At 34.3% G+C, this 11,130-nt stretch overlaps 1 non-coding gene across 1 annotated transcript; it reads left to right on the top strand.

The window, feature by feature from the left end:
• The first annotated feature begins 2,341 nt into the window (after positions 1 to 2,341).
• On the top strand, positions 2,342 to 2,448 carry LOC121225891 (small nucleolar RNA R71). Its single transcript, XR_005923798.1, has one exon. It is a non-coding gene; the product is annotated as a small nucleolar RNA R71 (small nucleolar RNA).
• Positions 2,449 to 11,130: the final 8,682 nt, after the last annotated feature.

The raw sequence follows: 11,130 nt of genomic DNA, 5'->3' as shown, positions 1-11,130 counted from the left end.
ATATAGATTCTCCAACCAGTAACAGTTGTCATTTGGAATCAACTCATTACGCACATTTTCAACAATTGTATTCTACCTTTCTTCGGTACACACTGCAACGGACTTACCCACAAACTATCTGAAATAGGATAGATGATTCCTACATCTAACCATCTGATCACTTCCTTTCTCACAACCTCTTTCATAATAGGATTGAGCCTCCTTTTCCCATCAATTCGAGATCTTTCACCTTCTTCTAAAATAACTTTATGCAAGCAAAAAAAAAGGGCTTATACCTCGAATATCAGCTATGGTCCAACCAATTGCTTTCTTAAATTTCTTTAGAACAGCAATTAGTTGCTCCTCTTGATCATTCATCAGTTCTGCTGAAATAATCACCAAAAAAGTGGAATAGTCACCAAAATAAACGTATTTCAAATGGGAAGGAAATACCTTTAGTTCGAGTTTAGGTGGTTCTTCAATTGACAACATGGGTTGCACCAATTCTCTAACTTCTAACTCCAACTGTTCAAACCGTGTAGATTGAAAAAAAATTCTTGAATTGGCTTCCATCAAAGCCATGTTTTCTTCACCTTATTCATCCTCCAAAAGGTCAAGATCTAAGGCTTTCTCCAATGGATCTTTTTCAAAATTGCTTTCCATAGAAACCAAGGTTTCTATCTTTTCCATAACTCAACACTCTTTTACCGGATCGAGAAATTTCATTGCTTTAAAAATGTTAAAGGTTACCTGAGTGTCTTGAACTCGCATGGTGAGTTCACCTTTCTGCAAATCAATTAACGTTCTTCTCGTGGCTAGGAAAGGTCTCCCAAGGATAACCGACACTTTCTTATCCACTTCAAAATCTAAGATAATAAAATCAGCAAGAAACTTAAATTTATCGACTCTTACCAAAACATCCTCGATCTTTCCCTCAGGATATGTTAAAGATCGATCCGCTAGCTGAAGTGTCACAGTTGTAGGTCTTACTTCACCTATCCCTAGCACCTTCAAAATAGACTTAGGCATCAAGTTGATACTCGCTCCTAAATCACGCAAAGCTTTACCACAGTAAGATTCACCAATATTACAGGGTATTGTAAAGCTTCCTGGGTCTTTCAATTTCGGTGGCAGTTTGCTCTGCAGGAACACACTGCACTCCTTTGTAAAGGCAATAGTCTCATACTCACTCAGTTATTTTTTCTTGGACAGTATATCATTCATAAACTTCACATAATTCGACATTTGTTTTAAAGCCTCCACCAATGGAATATTGATGTGTAACTGCTTCAGAACATCCAAAAATTTCTTAAATTGCATCTCATGTTTCTGCTTGTATTGCTGCAACATTTGTGGATATGGAGGTGATGGTTCAATCGGGTAACTCTTCTGAGTAAGTAAATTTGCATCCAAAGAAGATGTTAAAGTATCTAAATTCACTAAGTTAGGATTTACCTTGTCAGTCTTTGCAGATTCTGACTCTTTTGGTGTAGGAATTTCAATAGCTGGTTGATTCTTCTCAACAGGCTTATCTTCGACATCAATCAATCGGGGTTCCAAAATTTTACCACTTCGCAATGCCACTACCTTGATGTGTTCTTTACCCAAATTTTTTGGATTCCCAGTATCGCTTGGTAAGTTTCCTTGCTGTCTATTAGGAAGCTCTGTAGCTAACTGACCCATTTGGTTTTCCAAATTTTTCAATATTGCTACTTGGCTTTGGACCAAAGCTTCATTCTTTTCCATGTATGCTTTCAACAAATTCTCCAAACTATTTGATGCCTCAGCTTGAGCTGGTTTTGGAGCTCGCTGATTAAACCCTTGAGATTGGTTGGGTCTATGCTGCAATAAGTTGTTGTCCGGTCTATTCCTATGGTTACTCCAAGAAAAGTTAGGATGATTATGCCATGAAGGATTGTAGAAGTTGGACTAGGGTCCTTGTCCACTCTTATTTTGATGTTGGTTCCCTACATAGTACACTGACTCGAGATTTGATGGACAATTCACAAAAGAATGACATTCCCCACAGTACACACAGGAAACTACTTCAAATGGACTTGGTGGCTGAGCTGCAAAATTATTAGCACTATTAGCGGTAAACTATTTTAACATAAAGGAAATAGATGATACCTGAGCTGACAACGAAGTGAGGGTGTCAACTTCATGAACTCCGGCTACACGTCTTCCTGAAGCTGTTTGATTTGTTGGCCATTGATAGTTATTACTTGTGATCCTCTCGAAAATCACATAAGCCTTATTATAAGACTTAGACAAAATTGCACTATTCGCAGAAACATCTACCATCAATCTTGTATGTGTATTGAGACCATTATAGAATGTCTCCAACTGGATACAACGAAGAATCCCATGATGAGGACACTTACATAGTAACTCCTTGAATCGTTCCTAAGCCTCATACAAAGACTCGTCATCTAATTGTTGGAAATTTATGATCTCGTTCCTCAACTTAGCGCTTTTGCTAGGAGGGAAATACTTAACCAAAAATCTCTCTGCTAATTCTTGCCATGTAGATATGGAACTTGGTGGAAATGAATTGAGCCATGCCCGTGCTCGATCTTGTAATGAGTACAGAAATAACTTCAACCTCAGTGCATCTTCAGTCATACCAGCTATCTTTAATGAATCACTCACCTCCATAAACTGTAACACCCCTTACCCGAGATCGTCGCCGGAGTCGAGCACGAGGCGTTACCTGACTTAACTTACTAATTCGGGGCATAAAATTTGCTTTTAAAATTAATTTATTTACATTCATTAAATATGTCCCTAAAAAGGGGCCTCGAGACCTTAAAACATGCAATTGAAACAGTTCGGGACCAAATTGGGAACATTAAAAATTTTTCGAATACTTAGACAAACCAAAACAATGTATTTCATTATTCCTTATAAAACTGCCCACCTGCGTCATAGTCACTAAATAAATCACAAATCGAGTCACAAAACTCAAAATTTAAATTCGTGAATTTTTTATAAAATTAGACTCATATTTCTTCTTACTAATTTTTTTCCAGAATTTTTGGTCTAGCCAATTCGTAGAGTTTATTAGTTAAAGCTTCCCCTATTGCACTGTTTGACTACTCTAACCTCTCTTCACTACGAATCAATTTTCTCCCTGTACAGAATTCAAATCACATGCCGTTTGTTTCTCTTGAAATCAAATTCACTAAGGAATCTATAAATATAAATTATAACTCCTAATTATTTTTGTACAATTTTTAGTGAATTTATAAAGTCAGAATATGGGATTCAGAAATCGCTCTGACCCTGTCTCACTAAAATTCAAATATCTCTTAATATACACTTCGTTTGCTTACTATGTTTCTTTCATATGAAAATAGACTCAATAAGATTTAATTATATATCTCATTCATCACCTAATTCCATTTCTTCTATTATTGGTGATTTTTCAAGATCACGTCATTGCTGCTATTCAATACTGTTTTAATGCTAATTTCGTTTTTTCATGATTTCTTTGTATTAACTACCATTTAGGCATTCCTAACGCCGAAACATGTTCTTCATTAGCCATTTCAAAAGCTAATCATTATCAAATATTTACATACCATTCCTTAGCCATATCAAACACACAAAATGGCTAAGTCCCTATACATGCATAAACTAGAACGTTTGTAAATGAAGATACCCATTTGGTAACTTGATAGTCGATAGTGTGAAGTGATCTCTGACGACCTCCAACCCGAGCTTGCTTTTAAGTACTCTAAAACATGGAAAAGTGAAAGAAGTAAGCTTATAAAGCTTAGTAAGTTCACATGTAAAATAATAAGCATTAGCAATCAATTTAGCTTATTACTATGCTGTCATAATTTCCTTAAATAATGTTTAGTTCTTACTTTCCCATCTTACTCATCGGTAACCTTACCAAAGGCTCAGAATACAAAAGGCACCTTACTTAATAGCTTGCTTGTATACCTGTAACATCTTACTTAACACAAGAATACTCTTTCATAATATAGGCATATTGCCAATCATGTCATAAAGTGTCACAAGCATAACTGAAAACTCATCACTTACTTAATACTAGATAATCTCAATTACTTACAATCTCAAAACTAAAGAAGCCTTAATTGCATACATGTGCTCTTTTTTCATGTTCTCACCTTGTCGTTTCTTTGACTTACTCTTTGGATTACTCGGGAACCTTTTCCTTTTTGAACTTGCCATTGCCATGTCTTGACATGGTCTTACGTGGTATCCTTGCCTTATGAACTCACCAATGCCATGCCTTGGCATGGTTTTACATGGGACCTTTGCCTTATAGTAACTCATCAATGCCATGTCTTGACATGGTCTTACATGATTTCCTTGCCTTATAGAACTTATCAATGCCATGCCTTGGCATGGTCTTACATGATATCCTTATCTTACCAAATGCCATGTTCCAAACCTGGTCTTACATGGTATCCTTGTCTTAGTGTCAATGCCACATCTTGATGTGGTCTTATATGGAGTCCTTAATCAATGCCGATGCCATGTCTTGAAATGGTCTTACACAGGATCCTTGCCTTACCAATGCCATGTCTTGACATGGTCCTAAATGGTATCCTTAACCGTCAATTCCTCCTTAAATGCCATGTTATGAACATGGACTTTTCCGTCAATTCTTCCTTAGTTTCCATGGTACAACCATGGACTTTTCCGTCAATTCTTCCTTAATTTCCTTGGTACAACCATGGACTTTGAGATATCAATGCATTGTCAAGTCATAGCTGAAACATACTTGCTCAAATTCTCAAGGTTAGTCGCATAACTCAATAATAACAATACTAATAACAATAATTGCATAATAATAAAATGCTACTCAACTTACATACTTACATTCTCAATCTCATCATATCATCAACTTAACTTATTCTCATCAAACTATGCTAGTCAATACTTTCTTGCTATCATAAAAAGCCATAATACAAAATATGGTCTTACATATAAATTATACAAGTTCTCTTTCCAATATCGAATTATTATCGAACATTAATCATTATATCTGAAACTCAATACTAAAGTATTTATGGCCAAAATATCAATTTATCATTCAAATATGCATAATTAAATGCTTATTAAACATATGAACTTACCTCGATACCAAAACGATCATTTTACCAACTTTCCCGATTTTTGGTTTTTCTCCTATTCTAGGTCCAAATCTCACTTTTCGGGATCTAAAACATCATATTTCACTTATTTAATTAATTTACTATTCAAAACATTCCCTAACTCAAACTTTGGAAAACTTACAAATTTTGCCCCTAAACCTTTACAAAATTACGATTTTGCTCCTAGGCTCAAAAATTAAAATTTATTAAATTTTCTTATGCTTTATGACACGATGAACATTTTTCCCTTCTATGGCAACATCAAATTCCCACTTTATCATGTACTTATGAACATTAGGTATTTTTACCGATTATGTCGTTTTACTCGTTTTCACTTAAAATAGCTTAGCAAAAATTGTTTAACATAATTTCAAGCTTCATATTCTACCATAAAACATCAAAATAAACACATTTAACCTATGGTTATTTTTCCAAATGTGAAGCCTAGCATGAATTATTGCTAGAATAAGCTAAATCAAGTTACTGGGACTCCAATAACCTAATGAACATTAAAAACGAGGCTAGAACAGACTTACTATTGAGCTTGGAAAGCTTGGAAACCCTAACCATGGCTTCCCCCATGCTATATTCGGCATCCATGAAGAAGATGGGCCAATTTTGGCTTTATTTTCCTTTTTTAATTCTTTTAATTACTAAATGACCAAAATGCCCTTAAAGGCTTTTCTTTCAAATTTGTCCTATTCTTACCCATTTTTGTCCAAACTTAAATATAATGGTCTAATTACTAAATAACGACCTCCACTTAAGAACCCATTTCAATTAAATCCCCTTTATTATCTAGAACACACATTTTGCTAATTTTACAATTTAGTCCTAATTATCAAATTAGGCACTTATACATAAAATTTCTTCACGAAATTTTCACACAATTATTCAATCAATGAATAAACCTTAAAACTTAATCGGAATAAATTTTTTTGACCTCAAATTCATGGTTTCACAACCACTATTCCGTTTTGGCCCTATTTCGGGATGTTACATTTCTCCCCCATTTAGGGATTGTCGTCCCCGAAAGTCTTACCTACAAATAGATTCGAAATTGATTTCCAGCAACACTTTCAAATTCTCATTCAGCCTTGGCATACCCAACATTTTACTTCTTAAACTAAGGCTCCAAACTGGAATACCTACTGATAAGTAACTGACCTTATTTTATCCTTAACCTCATACTCTCTGATGAAATGCAACTAACTCTTCTTTTCTTACCAAAATGGAAATTCTCTGCTACTAAGGTACTTTCAAAAAAAAAGATACTTGTTTCTCTTTTGAGTGTCAATATTCTTACCTTTCAATTCTGTACATAATTTTTGATAATCTGTCTCTGATTTCTGTAATTAATTTTCATTTTCCTCTAATCCTTTCTGTCCATTTAATTCTGCGAATTTCTCTTCCTCAATTCAACTATCAGTAAAAAGGTGACATGCAGTAACATTTAGCAATCTCATAGTCAAAACTTACTGTAGCTTTCCTCTGAAGTCACGGTGCAACCCTAGATTTCCAATCATAACAACTAAAATTTACACTCTGAATGAATTGACAACCTCAAAATGAATAACTCAGACAATCCTTCAGTAGAAAAACTCATTCGTACTGAGAAGAATACACAAACTTCTTCGAGCAATCAACCATAGCTCATTTAACCTTTCGATGATAATGCTAATTCTGTTTCACAATTCTTCGAAATACCCTCACATTTTTACACAAATATCAATACTAACTATACTAACTTCTGAGATACTTGAAAATCAACTTTAACTCTCTAAAAGTTCAGGAACCGGATTCAAAGTCTGGTACATAACATTTCACACTCTTACTAGTATAACTAAATCAAGTTATCATCCATCTCTGCACTTCTCAAATAATTAAATAATTATCACTGTGCTAGGCATCATAACTGTTGCAAAATCTCTTGATTTCTCATTAACACATTTCTAGAAACCATAAACTCTTTATTCAAACCAAGCTAAATCTTAATGGATACTTCAATTGTCAATACCTTCAACTGTTTATACTTTATTAGCATGAATTCAAGCCAAACTAAACTTCATACAATGAGAACTTTAACAATCAGACAACTTGGATTTGCAAAAATATACCTCTGATGCAACCATTCTGATATGCATATACAACTCTGTACCATAACCTCTAGAATATGTACTATTTACTCAGGTCATTTTTCTATTTATACATGAAAAATCAGCATTTACCTCTGAAGCCATGAATAATTCAAACATACATATAACTCAATCAACTGCTCAACTGAATCAGTCTCAACTAAAAGACAATAACTTTTCAAAAACTATTCTTCTCTGTGCTGTCATGATATCTCAAACATACATTCTGTCGTGATTTCTTCAAAGAGCTGATCACAAATCATTATTACTGCATAACTCGAAAGAACATAGCATTCGGTCTTTAACTCACTGATATATATATCAAGATTATGTGAAAAATGAAAATCAATACACATGTCTGAACTGAACTACACTGAGGCCACAATACTCATACTACTCAAAAAATTTACATCCGAAATTTCATAAAAATTTTACATTTTATTCAATTTTGCCCCTAATGTATGAAACTAACAATTAAGCTCTACAATTTAGTCCTTTTCATAAACTAAGCTTAATTTCTAACAATTTCATACAAACTTTATTCATTTCCCCAAAAATGGAAACTTACCAGAATTTTACCAATTGATCCATGGGTTAGCTTAATCAAGCTCCCATGATGAATAAAAAACATAAAACTCAAAGAAAAAAAGGGCTACAGACTTACTTGTAAAGATGACCGAAAGTTCAAACTAGATTTTCAAGCTCTCTTCAATGGTGGACGATGAGTTTGGGGAAGATGATGACTTTTTTTCATCTTTTCCCACTTATTTCATTTATATAGTATGATTAATTTAGTTAAACATGATTAAGTTTTATTAATCTTATTTAATTATGCCTTAATTTTTAATTATTTAAGCAAATGACAATTAACATTCCATTCCACTATGACCTTTTTGAAATAGGTTTATTAACCATTTTAGTTCTAGGGATAATTGTCATTTAAGTCCTTAAGTTTTTTCCTAATTAAAAACCTTTAGCAATTAAAATTTTACAATGTAGTCTCTAAACCTTAATTTACCACATTTTCAACTAAATTGCTTAACCAAATTTTAATTTATCAATATAATAACTCTATAAATATCCCTATTTAATATTTATGAACTCAGTTTATGGAAAAGAGGTCTCAAAACCACGTTTTCCAATAATATTGAAAACTAGGTCGTTACAATCTATGTCTTTCGATGATAGATTTGCCAAGTCTAATTGCTAAGACTTCAACCACAAATGCTTTAGAGGAACACATTTGTAAATTGGTTCCATTAATAGAAAACCCATTATGGTTATGTGCAATGGTGGCAATTCCGGTAATGTTATCGTTGCTAAGATACAAGGCTTAACAATTAATTTTGATGACATTAATCGGTGGAAGGGTCCAAGAAATGATTTAGACATTGTTCAAGGTCATAGTATGTGGATTCTTAGATTGTCCATGATTTATTAAAATTCCACATAGGTCTTGTTGCAAAATTGTTTAAAGCTCTTCTCTTGTTCCTTTGAAAACAAAATTATTTCTAACTTTCTGAATTCCCAAAAAATCCATGCCATTAAACAAGTTCCATTATGGTTTCGTGCAATGGTGGCAATGCCATCAATATTACTATTACTAAAAAAAACATCACAATTAGTTTTAATAACATTAATCGGTGGAAGGGCCCAAGAAACCATTTTGACATTGTTCAAGGTCATGGTAGGTGGATTCTTAGTTTGTTCCATGAATTCTTGAAATTTCGTAAAGATTTTCTTCCATAATTAGATAAGGTTTTCTCTTGATCCTTCAAAGATCAAATTATTTCTAACTTTTTAAATTCCCAAAATAATCCATGCCATTAAACAAAGGCCTAAGAAAGAACCAAAATATGAAATTAAAATTTGAATCTCAATCCACCAATCGGTAAAAGATCCAAAGCCTATAAAAGACAAAAAGTAATGAAAAGTCGAGGCTTTCCAAATAGCTTGAGACATTGGGCAAAAGAAGATGTGTTCTAATGATTCCATGTCAGATTTGCATCGTAAACAACTCAATAACTAGGAGTGATGTCTTTTTGCCAAATTTCATTCAAGGTAATGGCATCCTAGAAAGCTTTCCAAAAAATAGCTCAAATCTTGAGAAATGTTTTGAGATTCTAAATACTAGAACAGTCCATACTGACACAATTAGTTTGTTAACTTGTACCTATAATGGTGCAATTATCAATGAAAGAGAACAATCAATAATTGTAACAACCCGATTTAGACCCTAATTGGAATGGTAGTTTCAGGACCACAAATCCGAGTCAGAAAAATATTTTAAAATTATTTTCGATGTTTATTTTGTACGAATTTATATCTGTAAAATTTTCGTGATTTAATTTTATCGTTTGAGTGTCTGATTAAATAAAAGGACTTAATCGCGTAAATTGAAAATTTGGTAGTTTAATGTATAAAGGGCCGAAATGCTATTGGCTTTTAAATGGAAGCCTTTATGTTGCAATTAGCCCATTCACTTATTAAAAGGACGGCATTAGGCTTATATTATAAGGTTTTGATATAAATTCATTAAGGTTAATTTAGTAAACTAATATAATATAAAATATATCATAAAAAACCTTAGTGTTCATACTTTCTATACATTGCCGAAATAACAACATAAGAAGAAAAGAAAAAGAACTTAGGGTTCGGCTACTTACAAGCTCAATCAAGGTATGTGTTTAGCTCAGTTTTTGATAATTTTTACGTTTTTGAGATCGTTGCTTCGAGTACAATAAAACCCATGCTTGAATTTTTTATTTTGGTGAATATTTTGAGTTATGCCATTGTTGAGATCTAGTGATGTGTAACACCCCTTACCCATTCCTGAGACCGGGACTAGGCACGAGGCACGAGGCATTACCAGACACATACTCAAATATTTTCGGGAAATATCGGTCATAAAATTTCGTTCCAAATTTAAAACCAATCAGGTAACATCTTAGTGTCCTTATTATGGGTCTACGAGACCCTAAACATACATTGAGAACAGTTTGGAATCAAACCGAGAACTTGAGAAAGTTCCTGGAAAATATGCTGGGTTAAGCCTCACACGTCCATGTGGATGCAATGCACACACCCATGTGCTTTGGGACACGCCCATGTCCCCTACCCGTGTGGAATTTATTAAATTTATTTCTCATATCGAACCTACAGGGGTTTTCACACGGCCAAGCACACGCCCGTGCCTCTGGCCCGTGTCCTTCACACGGCCTAGACACGCCCGTGTAGTCGCTCATGTCCAAAAACTCAAGTATTCTATTTATGACGTCAGCATGCATTTAAGGGCACACGGCCAAGACACACGCCCATGTGCTAGGTCGTGCCCTCCATACAGTTGAGACACACGGCCGTGCCTCTACCCATGTTTTTACTACCATGCATTCTGACTTAAAAATTTTAGGTGCAGGGGACACACGGATGGACTACACGCCCATAGGGCTATCCATGTGTTACACACGGCCTAGACAGGTGCCCGTGTGTCTACCCGTGTGGACCTTATTGGGCTATTTTTCATGCCTTTGGTCACCCTCTAATATTCATATCCACTTATAGTTTTCAATAACACTTAACGTGGTCTAATTATACTCTTAAATGACCTTAATATACCTCATTGCATGTAAACCTCATCTCATCAGTTTTTATACATGTTAGGTTATCCCCTTTATGTTACGGATTTCCATGACTTGTAACTCAGTCAAGCTTGGCTCGTTATCTTAACTCATTGCCAACTTGTGGCCTAACCACCCCATGTGATTTGGTCATATTATATACGACTAATTGTAACACACCATATTTAATCATCACAAGAACATTGGAACATAATGTGCATAATTTGGTAGGAGCCAATTCCCCTGGCCATATACAAGTGAATATGT

The sequence above is a fragment of the Gossypium hirsutum genome, chromosome A03, assembly GCF_007990345.1.
Source record: "Gossypium hirsutum isolate 1008001.06 chromosome A03, Gossypium_hirsutum_v2.1, whole genome shotgun sequence".
Taxonomy (NCBI): Eukaryota; Viridiplantae; Streptophyta; class Magnoliopsida; order Malvales; family Malvaceae; genus Gossypium; species Gossypium hirsutum.
The sequence above is the reverse complement of the archived record's forward strand: the minus strand, read 5'-3'. Positions and strand labels throughout refer to the sequence as shown.